The sequence below is a fragment of the Bos mutus genome, chromosome 5 (genome assembly GCF_027580195.1).
Source record: "Bos mutus isolate GX-2022 chromosome 5, NWIPB_WYAK_1.1, whole genome shotgun sequence".
Taxonomy (NCBI): domain Eukaryota; kingdom Metazoa; phylum Chordata; class Mammalia; order Artiodactyla; family Bovidae; genus Bos; species Bos mutus.
Window position 1 is genome coordinate 40,684,093 of NC_091621.1, and position 19,352 is coordinate 40,703,444.

General features: G+C 39.3%; 1 pseudogene; it reads right to left on the bottom strand.

Annotated features, from left to right (window-relative positions):
• Window positions 1–17,438: 17,438 nt before the first annotated feature.
• LOC102267339 (olfactory receptor 8S1-like) lies at window positions 17,439–18,393 on the bottom strand (annotated as a pseudogene).
• Window positions 18,394–19,352: the final 959 nt, after the last annotated feature.

Genomic DNA, 19,352 nt, shown 5'->3' on the forward strand with positions numbered 1-19,352 from the left:
TCAGTGCCCTCAGAGGCAAATACCAATGTGGGCCACAACCTGCTACTAAGACTGCTTCCTTTTCAGACAAGAGATTTTCCATAAACTTGGGCACTGAGACTGAGAAGTAGCAGATGTCCAGGAAGGAGACATAGGTACATGGAAATGGTAATCAGCACTGATCAGCAGAAGCATCACCTGATCCTTCATCAGGGTTAGGAAGTAAATCCCCAGGACTAGCACAAGAGCACAGCCTGGATGTGGGGGTCAGCAGACAGCCCAAGGAGAATGAACTGGGTGATGGTTGTTGTGTTTTTCCACAGTCAAAAAGAGGAAACTTACCTTGGAAAAAATTAGTGTTTCAAAAAACTCATTTTTTAAACTATTTCCTCTGGGTCTTAAATCCTTCCTCTATACACATTATTTTTTGACTCTGGGATTCAATTTCAAGTTTTGAACTATCTTCACTAACTCTCTATACTCAGTAGTATCTTTGATTTTCTTATATTTTACACCCTCAATCCTAGATCAATCTGATTCTGTTCAGTCTTTAATAAAATATTTAGATGGATATAGAGAGAAATAGCTAATGTAGTTTGAATGACTCAATTTTTTTGCAAAAGTAAATGTCAGTGGGATCCAGAGAAAGAGTGGAGGAGTTTATCTTGGGAATAGGGATGCCTGAGTAAGAGGAAGGAAAGCAAAGAGGGAAGTGAAAGATACAGGGACTTGTTTGTGTCTGGAAGGGAAGCAACCCTATGGACTATAGCCCACCAGGCTCCTCTGCCCATGGAATTTTCCAGACAAGAATACTGGAGTCTGTTGCCATGCCCTTCTCCTGGGGATCTTCCCATCCTGGGGATCTTTCCGACCCAGGGATCCTACTTGCATCTCTTGCATCTCCTGCATTGGCAGGCAGGTTCTTTACCACTAGCACCACCTGGGAACCCCTCAGAAGGGAAGGGAGTTTCCTATTTATAGCCTCTATGTTATCAAGAGGTAAAAGGTAAAGCCATCAGTGGATGTTCAAGGAGGAGACTGATGTTTAAAATAACTGCTTTGGATTAGTTGCAGAGGTGAAGTCTAGTCTAGATTTTTGGTTATAAATTTGAGTCCAGTTATCACTCTTATGTGATTTTTCTCCTGTTGGTATATGTAGAGCATAAGTCATTGCATTTATCTCAGACATGTAAAGTAATGAAAGGAAAGATGGTTTATGGAATTAAGAAACTGCCCAAGGTGATTAAATGAATGAATCTTTCCTGGTTCATGAGAGAAGTAAAGATATGAATGGCATGAGAATGAAAATATGGTCAACATAAAGGATTAGCGTTCTCAATGCATGTGAAAAATGGTTGGTTTAGGAACACTAAATTAAATGAATTAGATAGAGAGGTGACTGTGGTAGGAGAGTGTTTGAAACTGAGATTTCTGAAGATATTGGTTGAATGTGTGAAGAAAAACATCCATGGAGAGAGGCACACAAGGTAATCACAGACTTGGTACAATTTTAATTGAGATGAGAATTTGGGTTTTTCTTTTCCCCCTTCTCCTAAAAGTCACATAATGTTAAAATGTTTTAAAATATGTAAAAGTTATAAAAATGTGAAAAGCAGAGCACAGGGAAGGTAGCCCAGAGATACTCCAGATATGCTGCTGTGGGAAGGCACCCGTCTCAATGGGTCACGATTGTTTCTTCCCCTCTTGTTGTTCAGTCGCTAAAGTCATGTCTGACCCTTTACGATCTCTTGGACTGTAGCCTGCCAGACTCCTCTGTCCATGGAATTCTCCAGCCAAGAATATTGGAGTGGGTAGCCATTCTCTTTCTCAGGGGATCTTCCTGACCCAGGGATTGAACCCAACTCTCCCACGTTGCAGACAGACTCTTTATCGTCTGAGCCACAAGGGATGATGATTACTTTTTCTCCTCTACAAATATGTAATTAAGCTCTGTTTAAGAGTGCTATATTCAGACCTTGTTACTTTCAGTATTCTCAGCTAGCTAACTTATGCTAACCTAGAAAATGCCCAAGTTCATTTGCTCTGACCTGACACTGAGACACAAACTTAGCATCAGTATCACTATTCAACGTTCCTGGCTCAGTCAGCTAGTTCATTCTGGCCTTCCTGTCTTGTGGCTGATGAAATTAATTACTTAAGCAAGATTGAGACTTTCTTCCTATTATTTCCTTACTTAGCAATCGAGGCTTTGTTAGATACCATGCATAATCAAATGAAGCAATAAGTAGACAAGTTGGCAGAATTTATTCAGATTCAGTGACAAAGATGTTTAATTGGCTTGTAAAATATGCACTGAGAACTGCCAGGAAGGAGTTGGCACAGTGTACTGTTTATATTTTTTATTTTCTGTATAATGTGATGTTTTGACATCTTAAAACTTTCTGGCAGGGGAGAGTCTGCCTCTCACCAGGGGTAGCTAATTCTTAAAGATAACAAAGGAATTAGTAGGGAGAAGACCTTTAAAATACACACTAACCAATTTGGAGCCATTTCTCCTCTATGTAGCCCTTCAGATAAGATCAGATCAGATTAGTCGCTCAGCCGTGTCCGACTCTTTGCGACCCCATGAATCACAGCACGCCAGGCCTCCCTGTCCATCACCAACTCCCAGAGTTCACTCAGACTCACATCCATCGAGTCAGTGATGCCATCCAGCCATCTCAGCCTCTGTTGTCCCCTTCTCCTCTTGCCCCTAATCTCTCCCAGCATCAGAGTCTTTTCCAATGAGTCAACTCTTCACATGAGGTGGCCAAAGTACTGGAGTTTCAGCTTTAGCATCATTCCTTCCAAAGAAATCCCAGGGCTGATCTACTTCAGAATGGACTGGTTGGATCTCCTTGCAGTCCAAGGGACTCTCAAGAGTCTTCTCCAACACCACAGTTCAAAAGCATCAATTCTTCACACCAGGAAACAATATTTCTCTGCCTTTATCATCCCAGAGCCAAGTGCCAGCCTATTAGGGACCACAATGTGGGAGATCTGGGTTCAATCCCTGGGTCGGGAAGATCTCCTGGAGAAGGAAATGGCAACCCATTACAGTATTCTTGCCTGGAAAATCCCATAGACGGAGGAGCCTAGTAGGCTACAGTCCATGGGGTCCCAAAGAGTTGGACACGACTGAGTGACTTCACTTTCACTTTTCCAGTGAAAACCCAGTAAAGACTCTAGACCATGCTCTCTCTCTGTCCCCTTCTGCTCCTCACCAGTGCTGGGGCTTCCCCACATGGTCCTGTGTGGTGTGCCATGCCTACTGTTTCTAGTACCTGTCAGTAAAATAGATTTTGTTTTCTTGAACCTCTCGTGTGATTTTTCCTACTGTCTGAGACATACCTGGGGGTCAAGTCATCAAGTATCTTATTGGCTCTGTTTCTCATTAGCTGTATGATTTTTGGAAAGTCTTTAAGTCTTCATTATCTCTATTTTCTGATCCATAAAACAGCCTGTACTAATATCTCTGTTACATGGTTTTAAGAAGTTATTTATATAACTTATGTGCAGTGCTCAGCATATATTGGTTATAATTAAGCTTCTTTGTTATTCATTGCCTTAGCTTTAATCTCTCACTATTCTCAAGGACAGAAGAGTTCATTTTAAAGGCAGATCCAAACATGTTAGTAAACAGAGAAATAAAAACCAGATCAAAGAGGGAGAGATGGAGATGGATGATCTCACTGTAAGAAATGAGCTGCAGGAAAGCTCAAAGGCAAAGCCCAGAGCTGGGAGGACATGAAGAGGAAGAGTAGTGATAAGTGACTTGAGGGAAACCTAGCTCTCCTCTTCCCCAGTGAAGAAGGCCCTTTACATGCTCTCACCTGTTCACAGAATGTGTCAATAAACCATGCAGGAAGAAAAGATCAACAATTGTTTCCTCTGAAGAAAAGCTTTTGTCTGTCTACATGCCAGTATTAGAGGGGGAAAAAAAAAAGGTACATCAGTGCATGTGCCGGGAGTCTTCCTGGCTAAGATTTCAAAATTCTTTAGGTTCTTATTAATATAAACCTGGGCTGCTCTGAATTCCAAGAAAAGTACGTAGAAATACAATTTTGAAAAGTTCTGATTCTCAGCATATAAATATTTGACTACTCAGACCATTTCAAAGCCAGTTACACAGTTGCTTTTCACTATTTTCTCTTATTGTTCTACTTTCCCAAGGGTATTATTCAAATAAAGCCCTGTCAGATCTAAACATTCAGAAGAATGCCTACATTTAAATAGCCAGTGGATGGGCAACTGATCATGTAAGCCCAGAATACAGCTGAGTTGATTCCTTGGACTCCCTGAAGTTCTGCTGCTGCTGCTAAGCCACTTCAATCATGTCCGACTCTGTGTGACCCCATAGATGGCAGCCCACCAGGCTCCCCCATCCCTGGGATTCTCCAGGCAACAACACTGGAGTGGGTTGCCATTTCCTTCTCCAATGCATGAAAGTGAAAAGTGAAAGTGAAGTTGTTCAGTCGTGTCTCCGACCCTCAGCGACCACATGGCTGCAGCCTTCCAGGCTCCTCGATCCATGGGATTTTCCAGGCAAGAGTACTGGAGTGGGGTGCCATTGCCTTCTCCCCCTGAAGTTCAACCAGTAGCAAAATTTTGATCTCTTTGTCTTAGAAGTTTCCTTATGTGCATGTATGTATATATGAATAAATACAGTCTTAATGTTTCCTTCAGCTTGACTAAACTTTAAATAGGTTTATTCTTGAGTCTAGGTTCCTGATCTCCCTTTTCTTAAAAATATTTGCTTAAAAAAACTTGAAATTGTAAATTCTTTCTCTCTTTCTTTAGGGTGGGTGTAAATCCCCCAGCCTCTTACCTGTGAACTATCTCTTTGAAATGCAAACACTGAAGAAGACAGCACCTATCTCTTAGTCCCTGTGGGAGGACAGAAGCCTAATTTACATAAACAATAATTAGTAAATTTGAAAAACAGGGAAAAACATTTGCAAACCCAGGAATAACTCAGTGAGCCTGACATCCCATTGACTGACTGTAAGAAACATACACACATACATGCTCTACTGAGTCATAAGTAGCTAACATTTCCCCCTCCATGAAAAAGGCTTATTTATGCATCCCATCACAAATAGCGTAGGATAATATACATATCTCAAAAGTGCAGAACTTGTTCCACTAATTTTATCACATGGCCAAAATGAGTAAAGTGATGTGTACCTTCTCTACGGGCAAATGGGGAAGAAGAGAAAGGTGGGATTGAGCTTCTTCTTCTGAACTCACCAATCCAGTAACAACTTGCCCTCTGATGGGGTTGGAAAGTCTTTTTGAGTGTTAGTGTTTTAGGTTGGATTCCCAAGAACTGGAGCCTGAGAAGTCTTTTCATATGTATCATTTAAAGGAGAAAGCTCTCAGGAGAAATTAGTAAGGAAGTGGGGGAATCCATTATATCCAGTATAGGGAAAGATTTGTGTAAGATTTTGGTTTCAGGTAACGTGTAGCAGCTGTATTCTAAGATGAAATCCACTGGGGCTTCTGAACTTTAGAAGCTGATTTAATCTCTCAGAGGCTCACTGTTAAATACTGTAAGGAGTTAATAGAACCTGTAAGATTATCAGAGCATCAGCCAAACACCTAAAATATTATTAGAAGAATCTATTGAGCTAGTACCAGATAAGTTATTTCAAGCAAACTGAATGAACTTATTTGTCATTGAGAACTACATTACCATATTGAAGACCATAGCAGAGACATACAGGAGCCTGAGGGAACAGGAGCAGATGGAGGAATTTTTGGTTTTCGGGTAATCAGAATGCCACTCACTATTTCTAGTTGCCTGAAAGACATGGCTTATTAACTAAAACACAAATAAGAAAACCAATCTGTCAAGAAGTTATTTCGGCTCTATGTTTTGCCATATTTGCTGGGCCAAAGCTGTATATACACATGGACACATCTCTCAGAAAGTGTTATTTAAGATACGGCTGTCTCAGAAAGTATAAATATTTGCAGTCATGGTAGTCCCAGTCCCTGGGACAGTTACTGAAGTAAGGTACTTTCTTTGCTTCCAGAGTATTCAAAATATTTTAATTTCTATTTTGTTCTAGAATTTGTTTCTTACATCACATGTTAGATCAAAGTGGGCTCTGTCAGGACAGCCTGTTCCTCAGTGGTAAGAAGGGAAAACCTGAGGAGTTAAGAGTCAAGGCACCACAACACCTGCTTTATCTCTTACTCTGGATTAATTATATCATCTTCATCTTTTATTATTTTTTATTTATTTATTTTTAAATTTTATTTTATTTTTATTTATTTTTTTTAAATTTTATTTTATTTTTAAACTTTACAATATTGTATTGGTTTTGCCAAATATCAAAATGAATCCACCACAGGTATACATGTGTTCCCCATCCTGAACCCTCCTCCCTCCTCCCTCCCCATACCATCCCTCAGGGTTGTCCCAGTGCACCTGCCCCAAGCATCCAGTATCGTGCATCGAACCTGGACTGGCGACTCGTTTCATATACGATATTATACGTATTTCAATGCCATTCTCCCAAATCATCCCACCCTCTCTGTCTCCTACAGAGTCCATAAGACTGTTCTATACATCAGTGTCTCTTTTGCTGTCTCATATACAGGGTTATTGTTACCATCTTTCTAAACTCCATATATATGCGTTAGTATACTGTATTGGTGTTTTTCTTTCTGGCTTACTTCACTCTGTATAATATTCTTTTTAATTATATTTCCTCTTTTTTTTTTATTTTTTATTTTTTCCACCTTTTAGAACTAGTTTTTCAAATGTATTCTTTTTAATTATATTTCCCTCTTTTTTTGATGATAAGACATGAGCATATTTTTTTAAAAAATCAATTCAAGATTTTAGGAGAATATATTTCAAAAGACAGTATGTTCCAAGCAATTTATTGTTGTTTTAGTTTTTTAATTACAATTTTAAGATTGTAACTGCTGCTAAGTCACTTCAGTCGTGTCCGACTCTATGCAACCCCAATAGATGGCAGCCCACCAGGCTCCGCCGTCCCTGGGATTCTCCAGGCAAGAACACTGGAGTGGGTTGCCATTTCCTTCTCCAAAGATTGTAACTATTTTATATCAAAATTGAGATGATAGCATAATTATTTCACAGTGAAGTATCCTTGTCTTTTTCTTTTGTTTATTAATAAAGCATTCTTAGGGTAAAGAGTCAATGTATTAATTTGGGGATTATTAATATCTTCACAATATTGAGACTTCCAATATTTGAACTAAAACTATTTTAAAATTTATTTAGATTTTATTTATGTCAATAATTTTTATGACCTTAGATTTTAGCATATTTTCAACTTCACAGCAAAACTGAGAGGAAGATAGAGATTTTCAATTTACCCCCACTCCACTCATACATAGCCTTCTACATTATCAATATCCCCCTCCAAAGTAGTTATATATGTGTTACAACTGATGAACCTACAATGACACGTCATCAACAACCAAATCCACAGTTTACCTTAGGGTTTACTCTTGGCATTGTACATTCTATGGATTCGGACAAATGTAATGACATATATCCATTTTTTAAAATGTTATTTATTTTAATTGGAGGCTAATTACATTACAATACTGTGGTGGTTTTTTACCATACATTGACATGAATCAGCCACAGGTGTACATGTGTCCCCCCCATCCTGAACCCCCTTCCAACCTCCCTCCCCATCCCATCCCTCTGGGTTGTCCCAGTGCACCGGGTTTGAGTGCCCCGTTTCATGCATCAAACTTGGACTGGTCATCTATTTCGCACATGGTGATATACATGTTTCAGTCCTATTCTCTCAAATCATCCCACCCTTGCCTTCTCCCACAGAGTCCAAAAGTCTGTTCTTTACATCTGTGTCTCTTCTGCTGTCTTGCTTATAGGGTCATTGTTAGCATTTTTCTAAATTCCATATATATGTGTTAATATACAGTATTGGTGTTTTTCTTTCTGACCTACTTCACTCTGTATAATAGGCTCCAGTTTTATCCACCTTATTAGAACTGTACAGAGTAATTTCACTGCCCATTGATCCTGGCCCTACCCCAGCCAATCACTTGTCTTTATACTGTCTCCACAGCTTTGACTTTTCCTGAATGTTATACAGTTGGAATCAAAGAATGTAGTCTTTCCAGTTTGGCTTTGTTCACTTTGTAATATGCATTCACGGTTTCTTCATGTCTTCTCATGTATTTTAGTATTGAGTTTTAGTATTGAGTTTTAGTATTGAATAATATTCAATTTATTTATTTTTCCTTAATAAATGGTTTATTGATGCTACATTCTAATGAATGACAAAATAGTGTGATCTATATTTCTAGACCTAATGGCCATCCTATAGAAAGCATCTTTGGAATAGAATAAAAAATTACAATTTTATCAAATCCCATAATCATAAAGCTGTCATCATGAGTCTAGGCACAGGTAGTGCAACATTTTCCTTGACCCCACAGGCTCCATTCCCTTTACCAACTATTTATAATATGCTTGGGTCACTCACACGAGAAAAACACTGTCAGCATCAATATTTAGCAGCATTTTCAAAATATATATTTTTTTGTCTTCATTATAAGCTAAACTAGTCTTTCAGTCCAGTAATTCCATATGGTCTTATTTACTTCTATACATAAGATACAATCTTTTAACATTTATGGAGGTGAATATTTCCCAGTTTTTGAGAGTTCCCCAAAGACTCTTAGGGTTTTATTTTGCCACAATAAAAGAAAGGAGCAGTGTCAACTCATGAGAGTCAGACGAACAGTTTAAGTAGACCCTCCACGCGGTTCAGCTCCTGGTGCATAGAGAGACTGAACATCGTCCCCCAGCTCTCAGCTCTCAGACAGGAATTTGAGAGGGATAAAAGCAGGAACAATATTACTTAATAGTCTAGGGAGGGAGAAAACAGATGTCTAATAAAAGTAGTAGAAGCCAAGTCCTTTCATTCTAGTATGTATGAAAAAGAGATTCAATGGAGCACGGATACAGAGAAGGCGTCATTCCTAATAGGAAAAAGTGAACTGTGGACAGTCACTCAAGGCCAGAGAAGCAATCACTGAGAGCTACTGTTTCAATCCCACTGTCACCAGGAGGGCACATGCCAGAGAAGCAGGGACAAAGGCAGCTAGAGCCCCTGGCATTCTCAGGCCTCCTGGTGCTATGTTTCAACAGCCTTTAGGGGCTGGGGAGAGCCAGGGAGCACCACCGTCATGTGTGAAAAAGCTATTATGGCAACAACCTGGCTGTGGAAAATCAACTAGAGCTTGGGTGATACACCGCTTGGAATCCAGCCTGTGTTGCTTCCTTTCTTATAAAGAACTTGAGACATGTGCAGGGACATCTTAAACACGTGTAGGTGGCCCCTCTTTTAGAAAGGCAGAGAAGAGCCTCGTCATTAACTCATTCTATTCATTAGTTTTCATGTCTGTTCACCATTTAAACTAGAAAAGACACTGCAAGCTATCTCAGCTAGCTGCTAACTGGGGCATGGCACCAACACTACACATACAGTTGAACAAATGACCATATCAATTTATTTTTATTTTTAGTATTGAATATTATTTCATTTTTTAGATATACCACAATTCATTCATTCAGTCAAGAGGGATATCTTGATTACTTCCAAATTTCAGGAATTATTCATAAAGCTGCTATATCCATCCATGTGCAGGTTTTTGTGTGGGTATAAGCATTTAACTCCTTTGAGTAAACACCAAGGAGCATGGGTATTTGATTGTGGTAAGAGGATTTTTAGTTTTGTAAGAAATATCAAATTGTCTTCCAAAGTGACATCCCATTTTACATTCCCACCAGCAATGAACGAGAATACCTGGTGTGCCACATTTCAACCAGTACTGGTTTTGTCAGTATTCTAGACTTTGCTAATTCTAAAGGGAGTGCAGTGGTTTCTCAGTTTTAGGTTGCATTTCCCTGATGACATATGATGCATAAAACTTTATTATATGCTTATTTTCTATCCGTATATCTTCTTTACAAGGTGTCAAAGTATTTGGCCAATTTTTAAATTCATTTTTTATTGCTGAGATAGAGGGGTTCCCTTTTGGTCACACCAATTGACACATAGGGCCTTAGTTTCCCAGTCAGGAATCAAACCTGCATCTCCTGTACTAGAACTGTGGAGTGTTAACCACTGGACCACCACAGAAGTCCTATAGGGCTTCCTTTTGTTTTGGATAACAGCACTTTATCTGATGTATCTTTTGCAAATATTTTCTCCCATACTGTGACTTGTATTCTCATTCTCTTGACCCTGCTCACAGAGCAGAAAATTTTAATTTCAGTCAAGTCTGGTTTTTCAATTATTTCTCACATTAACCCTGTCTTTGATGCACTTAAAAGTCATAGCAATATCTAAGGTCTTCTAGATTTTCTCCTGTGCTAACTTCCAGGACTTTTATAGTTTGCAATCTATACTTAGTTCTGTGTCCCATTTTGAGTTATTTTTTGTGAAGGATATAAGGTCTGGGTTTAGATTATTTTTTTCACATGTGGATGTACAGTTGTTCAGGGCTATTTGTTGAAAGGACTGTATTTGCTCCATCCTATTACCTTTGCTCCTTTGAAAAGATCAGTTACTATAGACATGAAGGTCCATTTCTGGGCCTTTTGTTCTGTTACACTGATTGATTTCTCTATTCTTTCACCAGTACCACACTGTCTTGATTGCTGTAGCTTTATACTAAGTCTTGTAGTCAGGTAGTGATGGTTCTCCAACTTTGTTCTTCAGTATTGTGTTTGTTATTCTAGGTCTTTTGCCTTTCTATGCCAACTTGAGAATCATTTTGTCAATATGTACAAAATAACCTTTTGGATTTTTGATTGGAATTGCACTGAATCTATTTATCAAGTTGGGAAGTACTGACATTTTGGTAATACTGAGTCTTTCTATCAGTGAACAAGGAAAGTCACTACATTTATTTACTTCTTTGACTGTGCTCATGAGTTTTACCATTTTTATCATATAGTTCTTGTACACATTTTATTAGATTTCTTGTTGCTCTTCAGTTGCTAACTCATGTCTGACTCTTTATGACTCCCATGTATGACTCCTATGTATGAGATGGTATGACAGCCTCCTCTGTCCTTCACTGTCTCCAAGAGTCTGCCCAAATTCATGTCCATTGAGTCAATGATTCTATCTAACCATCTCATCCTCTGCCTCCCACTTCTCTTTTTGCCTTCAAACATTCCCAGCATCAGAGTCTTTTCCAGTGAGTTGGGTCTTTGCATCATGTGGCCAAAGCATTGGAGCTTCAGTTTCAGTCATTCCAATGAATATTCAGGGTTTGATTTCCTTTAGGAATGACTGGTTTGATCTCCTTGCTGTCCAAGGGACTCTCAAGAGTCTTCTTCAGCACCACAATTTGAAAGTATCAATTCTTTGGCACTCAGCCTTCTTTATGGTTCAACACTCACATCCATACATGACTACTGGAAAAACCATAGCCTTGACTATACGGACCTTAGTTTGCAACATGATATCTCTGCCTTTTTTTTTTTTTTTAACTTTACAATATTGTATTGGTTTTGCCATATATCAACATGAATCCACCACAGGTATACACGTGTTCTGCATCCTGAACCCTCCTCCCTCTTCCCTCCCCGTACCATCCCTCTGGGTCATCCCAGTGCACCAGCCCCAAGCATCCAGTATCATGCATCGAACCTGGACTGGCGACTCGTTTCATATATGATATTATACATGTTTCAATGCCATTCTCCCAAATCATCCCACCCTCTCCCTCTCCCATAGAGTCCAAAAGACTCTGCTTTTTAATATGCAGTCTAGGTTTGTCATAGCTTTTCTTCCAAGGAGCAAGCATCTTTTAATTTCAGGACTATAGCACACTGTCCACAGTGATTTTGGAGCCCAAGAAAAGAAAATCTGTCACTGCTCCCACTTTTTCCAATTTATTTCTCATGTAGTGATGGGACCAGATGCCATGATCTTAGTTTCTTTAACGCTCAGTTTTAAGCTAGCTTTTTCACTCTCCTCTTTCACCCTCATCAAGAGGCTCTTTAGTTCCTTTGCACTTTCTGCCATTAGAATGGTATCATCTGCATATCTAAAGTTTGCATATCTTGATTCCAGTTTGCAATTCATTCAACCTGGTATTTCAAATGATGTACTCTGTATGTAAGCTGAATAAGCAATGTGACAGTGTACAGCCTTGTTATACTCCTTTCCCATTTTTGAACCAGTCAGTTGTTCCATGTCTGGTTTTAACTGTTACTTCTTGACCTGCATACATGTTACTCAGGAGACAGGTAAGGTGGTCTGGTACTCCAATCTCTTTAAGAATTTTCCACAGTTTGTGTGATCCACACAGTCAAAGGCTTTAGCATAATCAATGAAGCAGAGATAGATGTTTTTCTGGAACTCCCTTGCTTTCTCTATGATCCAATAAATGATGACAATTTGATCTCTGGTTCCTCTGTCTTTTCTAAACCCATCTTGTACATCTAGAAGTTCTCGGTTCATGTACTGCTGAAGACAAGCTTGAAGGATTTTGAGCATAACTTAACTAGCATGTGAAATGAGTGCAATCATACAATAGTTTTAATATTCTTTGGCACTGCCCCTCTTTGGGATTGGAATGAAAACTAGCCTCTTCCAGTCCTGTGGCCACTGCTGAATTTTCCAAATTTGCTGGCATATTGAGTGCAGTACTTTAACAGTATCATCTTTTAGGATTTTAAATAACTCAGCTGGAATTCTATCATCTTTACTAGTTTTGTTCATAGTAATGGACTCATCTCACACACTAGTAAAGTAATGCTCAAAATTCTCCAAGCCAGGCTTCAGCAATACGAGAACCGTGAACTTCCAGATGTTCAAGCTGGTTTTAGAAAAGGCAGAGGAATCAGAGATCAAATTGCCAACATCTGCTGGATCATGGAAAAAGCAAGAGAGTTCCAGAAAAACATCTATTTCTGCTTTATTGACTATGCCAAAGCCTTTGACTGTGTGGATCACAATAAACTGTGGAAAATTCTGAAAGAGATGGAAATACCAGACTCTTGACAAGGACTTATCAACAAAGACTTATTTTCTCTAAGAGTAATTATTTTAAGGTTTGGTGCCATCTTCTGAAGATAAAATTGCATTCCTATAGGGCGGATGTGTAATGGGTTTACAACAAAGGAAAGAATTTATTACCTTAAGGGTCTAAAGTTACTAACACCAAGGCCACTACTTATTTTTTCTACATACCAACTATATTAATTAATACACATTCAAGGATACAATTCAGGGGATGTGAAAACTTGGCAACAAGCATTGACTCATCAATGAAATCCTTTGCTAGTCTTATTCTGACAGTTTCTAACTCTCTGAGAGGCTCTAAGCTATTTGAATATCTTAAGCTTCCCGTGCCTCTCGAGGCAGGGAGACTGTAAACAATTGTATGCATAGCTGTAGGAGTCCGGGTAAACTTGTCAGGCGAGTTAGAGAGCCATCTGAGGGGTTTGGGTTTAAACACTCCTAATTGCCCAGGAACTTTATTAATTGGAGCTGTAAGTTAACTCTTTGACAGAGAGAGCGAGATGGTGGTAGGGGACAGCCCCCAGTAAAGTCAGAGGTGAGAGCACAAGCAATAAAGTAGGCAGACTCTGGTTTTTTTTGGGGTAGATGCTCGAGAATATCTGGGTGGACTCCTGAGGCTCAATCCCGCCTTTGCATATGCCAAGCCTCCTTCCTCATGACCTTTGTCACGAGTGGAATGTTTCTCGCCAGCTCCCAGCAATGACTGATTGACTGAACAACAACATGACAAAATAAATAGACAGGTAATAAGTCATCAATGTTAGCAATATAGGTTACAAATTATTAGTAATTACATGGACAAAATATTGGACAGTTTTGTCCAGTGAACAAAATATTGGACAAAATATTGCTAATAGACAAGACAAACACAAAAGAGAAATGGGAAAATATATGAATGAGAAACTTACAGGAGAGTAAATCCAAATGGTTAAAAAAATACATGAAAAATAGTAACATTCACTGGTAGTAAGGAAAATGTAAAATAAGCTAAACAAACATACTACTTTGTACCCAGCTGAAGGCAGAAAGTTTTTTTAAAAAGTTTTTTAAACTTGTTTATTTTTTAATTGAAGGATAAATGCTTTACAGAATTTTGTTGTATCCTGCCAAACATCAACATGAATCAGCTACAGGTATACAAATGTCCTCTCCCTCTTGAACCTCCCTCCCATATTTCTTAAATTGAAGTACTGATTTACACTGCTGTGTTAATTACTGCTGTGCAACAAATGAGGCAGTTACATTTTTTCATAAGTGTTAAATGATCTGTAACAACTGTATCTGGAGAGAGGAAAATCACACCTATTCACTACTTAGGATGTGTGAACATTCCAGAGAGCAATCTAGCAACATATCAAATTGAAATACCTATCCATTTTGATTTTAGAATCTCATTCCTAGGAATCACTCCCATATAAATAAAAGCACCCAAAGTTTAAGGCTTTATATACAAATATGTTTACTGAGATATTCATTGCCAAAAATCTGTAAGCAAATGTAATGCTCAAATAAAAGATAGTTGTATAGATTATGACACGTCCTTACCATAGAATATTAGGCTACAATTTAAAAGACTAAATTAGAACTAAACCCTTTGACCTAGATTACTATGCCAATGGTACTGTTGAATGAGAAAGACAAGACAAAACCTACATATTTAAAGGGATATATTTAAACCAACATATTTAAAAAACAGAATGTCCATGTATGTGTAGAAACAATTGTATATGTAAAAATGAATATATCTATGTGGGTGTATATATATATGTATATATATATATGAGCACTTACATATAATTATATGAGCATGCTGAAAATTATGAAACAAAATACATTCAGTTAACATGGGTTTGTGGAAAAGGAGGTGATGTGATTGGATGGAAAATAGAAATTGGAGAAAAGGGAAATACGTAAAAAAAAAAAAAATAAGACTGGAGCACCATGAAGTTTTATTTATCCAATAATCTCACAAAATTATATATGTCTTTATTTGTATAAAGGTATAAAAATTAATTTAAAAATGTCAAGTTCACACTCCTTGGCTGAACATACTTGAAATAATGTTCCACAAATTATCTCTGTATTTTTGAAATAGAAATTAATGGGTTATTATTTGGCTTCCCTGGTGGCTCAGACAGTAAAGAATCCACCTGTGATGTGGGAGACCTGGGTTCAATCCCTGGGTTGGGAAGACCCCCTGGAGGAGAGCATGGCAACCTACTCCAGTATTCTTGCCTGGAGAATGCCTATGGACAGAGAAGCCTGGTGGGCTACAGTTCATGGGGTTGCACGGAGTCGGACATGACTTAGCAACTAAGCACAGCACAGCACACTGCTAGTTTAAATTCAAATCTAATGATCTTTTCTGATTCTGCATTTCAGTCCAAGTCATGTTAATTTTGCATGCTGGAAACTAACAGAGTAACAAGAAAGGATGGACATGAGAAGATTCATGGTTTATTTTCCATCAAGGATGGAAGAGCTTGGGTGAGGAAGAGCACTGTGGGGGTCATTTTGAGCGGTTTGGAGGCTTGATATGCTGAGTCCTCAAATCCTCCTTGGTATAACTGTTCAACTTTTGATCAATTCTATACACAACCCAGGATGACAGTTCATTCTCATAGGGCTGGAATTCAGCAAGCCAGAGATCAGCCTCTGAGTTTGGCTTTAGGTCATCTCTGAGCCACAAGCAGTAATGTCAGAATTTCCAGATTTCAACTTGTCTTTATTTCAACTTGAAATTATCCTTGGCTTTTAATATTTGTGTCCCTTCCATACTGGATGAGAGGAGCAGCTTCTTAATCACTATAGTTTTATTCTCAGTGGGTACCTGATTTTAGGTGATCACAGGTGGTGAGTAGACATTTGCCATTGAATAGTGTGGTATGTATCTTCCCATCAAAATACAAATTTTGCTGTATTTTATACTTGATGTATATTAATTAATCAAAAAATCCACTAGGGGTCACATGAAGAACACAATTCAATTTTTAGTGCCAATTTGAATAGCAATTTGGCTTGTTTCCCACCAATATAATTTGAATTCTGATCATACTAATAAAGAAAAGGTGGCTCAGGGGTAAGGAATTCACCTGCAAATGCAGGAGGTGAAAGAGACACAAATTCAATCTCTGGGTCAGGAAGATTGATTCCTTGGTCAGAAACGGCAACCAACTCCAGTATTCTTGCTTAGAGAATCATATGAGCCTGGCAGGCTACAGCCCATGGGATCACAAAGAGTCAGACATGACTGGCCATGTAATAAAGAAAAGGATGTTTTGCAAAGTATCAGACTCAAAAAAGGTTTGTGAAAATGGACTCTGGATTCAGACCTACTGGTTTGAAATTCTACTTCTCCTTACCTGTAGGCAACTTTCCTGGTTCTTGGATATTTATTTGTAAAACAGGAGTAACAGCACTTAGTTCATACAAGGTTGTTGAGATGAGGATTACATGTATAAAACATTTAAGATAAGGGTCTTTATTAAAAGTTTGCTATTGTTATTTCGTTTATTGAAAAATCTCCTAGGAGGAAGCCCAGTGGGCATGGAATCACTGGAGATCTCAGTAGCAGGAGGGCCTGGGCATCTCTTGTTAGGAGGTACTGGCCTTTCATGGGTCACGTGATCTCCTTGTAGTGAGTGTGGGGACAGGGGGCACCATGGAGAGCCCACCAGGCTACACAGAGGGGGGAAGTGTTAATTTCCTTGAGAGACTGGTGTGCAGTTGCTGGAGGAAGGGTAAAAGCACACTGGGCAGGCAAAAATAACAGATGTTCTCTACAACATAAATATATAAACAATGCCTCGGAAAATTACATGACTCACTTCTCATCCTCTGAAGAAGTCTGACCATTAGTCCTCCTTTGAATAGAGCTTGCTGTCTTCTTAAGCATGTATTAAGATGCTGACACATACATACCTTTTAACGTCTGTCATCATGGCCAATCCCTTGTTTCTAAGAACACTACTTTCAAGCTTCATTCAGACCACCATTTTATCAGTGAAAGGAAGTGACCCTCATTCTGTAATGCATGTAGTGAAGGATTTAATAACACTTCTAATAAAGATATTTCTAAGAATACTAATATTCTTATTATTGGCCACCTGATGTGAAGACCTGTCTCATTTGAAAAGACCCTGATGCTGGGAAAGATTGAAGGCAGAAGGAAAAGGGGCGAGAGAGGATGAGATGGTTGGATGGCATCACCGACTCGATGGACATGAGTTTGAGCAAACTCTGGAAGTTGGTGATGGACAGGGAAGCCTGGCGTGCTGCAGTCCATGGGGTTGCAAAGAGTCAGACACGACTGAGTGACTGAACTGAACTGAAGAATACTAAAAAAACACCCTTAATTTCCAATTACATATCTTGTTAAAGAATAGTTTAGCTTCTTCATGGTCCTGTTTTTCTGGTTCTGTATGTGAAAAAGATACCATATCTTCTTAACATTCTTCTCACAGCTGCCTTCACCTCCTTGAAGTGGCTTTAGATGAGAGGATTCAGTATGGGGGTGATCACGCTGTATTGTAAAGGGAAGATCATCTCTAGGGGGGAACCTGAGGTCGGCAACAGATAGCTGAGGAAACCTGAGCCATAAAACAAGATCATAGTAGTGAGGTGGGAGGAGCAAGTAGAGAAGGCCTTACTTCTGCCTGAAGTGGAGCTGATGCTCAAGATGGTGGAGTTAATACAGGTATAAGAGAAGAAGGTAAAGACGAAGGTTCCAAAGAAATGTAAGAATGAAGAGCAGAGCAGGAGCGTGAAATTGGTGGAGGTATCAGAGCAAGACAGAGGGAAGAGAGAAGACAGCTCGCAGCTGAAGTGGGGAATAGTTTGGTCCTAAATTGTAGTAGTCTAAATTGACCACCAGGAGGATGTTGATGAGAGCATCCACAAAGGCCAGGCCCCAGGAGCCCCACACCAGCCCAACACAGAGCTGGTTGGTCATCACCTGGCCGTAAAGCAGAGGGGAGCTGATGGCTACGTAGCGGTCATAGGCCATCACAGCCAGCAGACAGGCCTCAGTGCCCCCGGTGGTAAACACAAAGAAGGCCTGAGCCAGGCAGCTCTCTACACAGATGGCTTTACTTTCAGAAAGTAGATTTTCCAGCATCTTGGGGACTGTGACAGATGAATGGCAGAGATCCAGAAAGGAGAGCTGTCCCCAAAAGAAGTACATGGGTGTGTGGAGGTGGGGATCAACCCTGATAACCAGCAGCATCACCAGGTTCCCCATCAAGGTCCGGAGGTAAATCACCAGAAACAATGTGAAGAGGAGAATCTGGGTCTGAGGATCAGCAGAAAAACTGAGGAGGGTAAACTCACTGGATATGCTGTGGTTTCCCATAGCGATAAGATTTACCCTAAGAATCCAAGAAAGAAAGACTTTAAAACTCCCTTTGTGCCTCCCAGTTACCACACTGCCTTAGCCCTCTTGTTCATTTACACCATTTCACAATGGTACTGGAAACCATGTTCACATATTCCTAAGCTAACTTCCTAATCATCATGATAACTTTGATACTCCTGGATGGCAATCCACCACCCCTCTATCAAATCCCTATGTAAATTTGTGGACTCTTGTCTTACATCTCTGGAAGTTTCTTTAAGATGGGTATTAATATAAAGAACACTTTGTATAGTCAATGGGAATAGAGAGAGAATTTTTGATGCAGCAGAGCAAGACATGAACAGCAAAAGTGTAGTCATTTAAAAAGGGAAAAGGAATAAGATCCAGGCAGGACAGGTGGAGTTTTCTCCATAATTAGGAAGACAGGCACTTTATCTTTTGTAAACAGGAGGGAAGGTAGAGTGAGTGGGGACCAAGGCAGCTAGCTTGGAGGATTTTATGGATGAAATGAGAGACTTTCTGACTGTTGCAAAGTTTTGTAGAATTATGAGATGAGATCATGAACAGAATTTGCCTATCTATCTATGCATATGTGTTGTGTGTTTTTAGTGAGGTGGTGGTGAAAGATATTGATGAACCAAGAATGCAAAACTCAGGTACACCAAATACCCGAGACTAATTATGAAGGAAATACAGTAGGGTTAACTGGTGATGTGTTTGCCCATTTGACATGCTGGGACCAATCTGAACAAGCATCTGAACAAGTAATATTTAGCTGCGTAAGCACCATGTGTAGAACAGATACATATTTGGTTTCAAATGGAGTTTTGTTTTGTTTTCTTTTTACAGCCTTATGTAGTGATAAAGACAAAAAGATGTAAGGAAGAAGCATGCTAGCAAGTGAATGAATCACAGAAACAAGGCTGTGCAGGGAATTAAAAGGGGGGCCAAGCCAA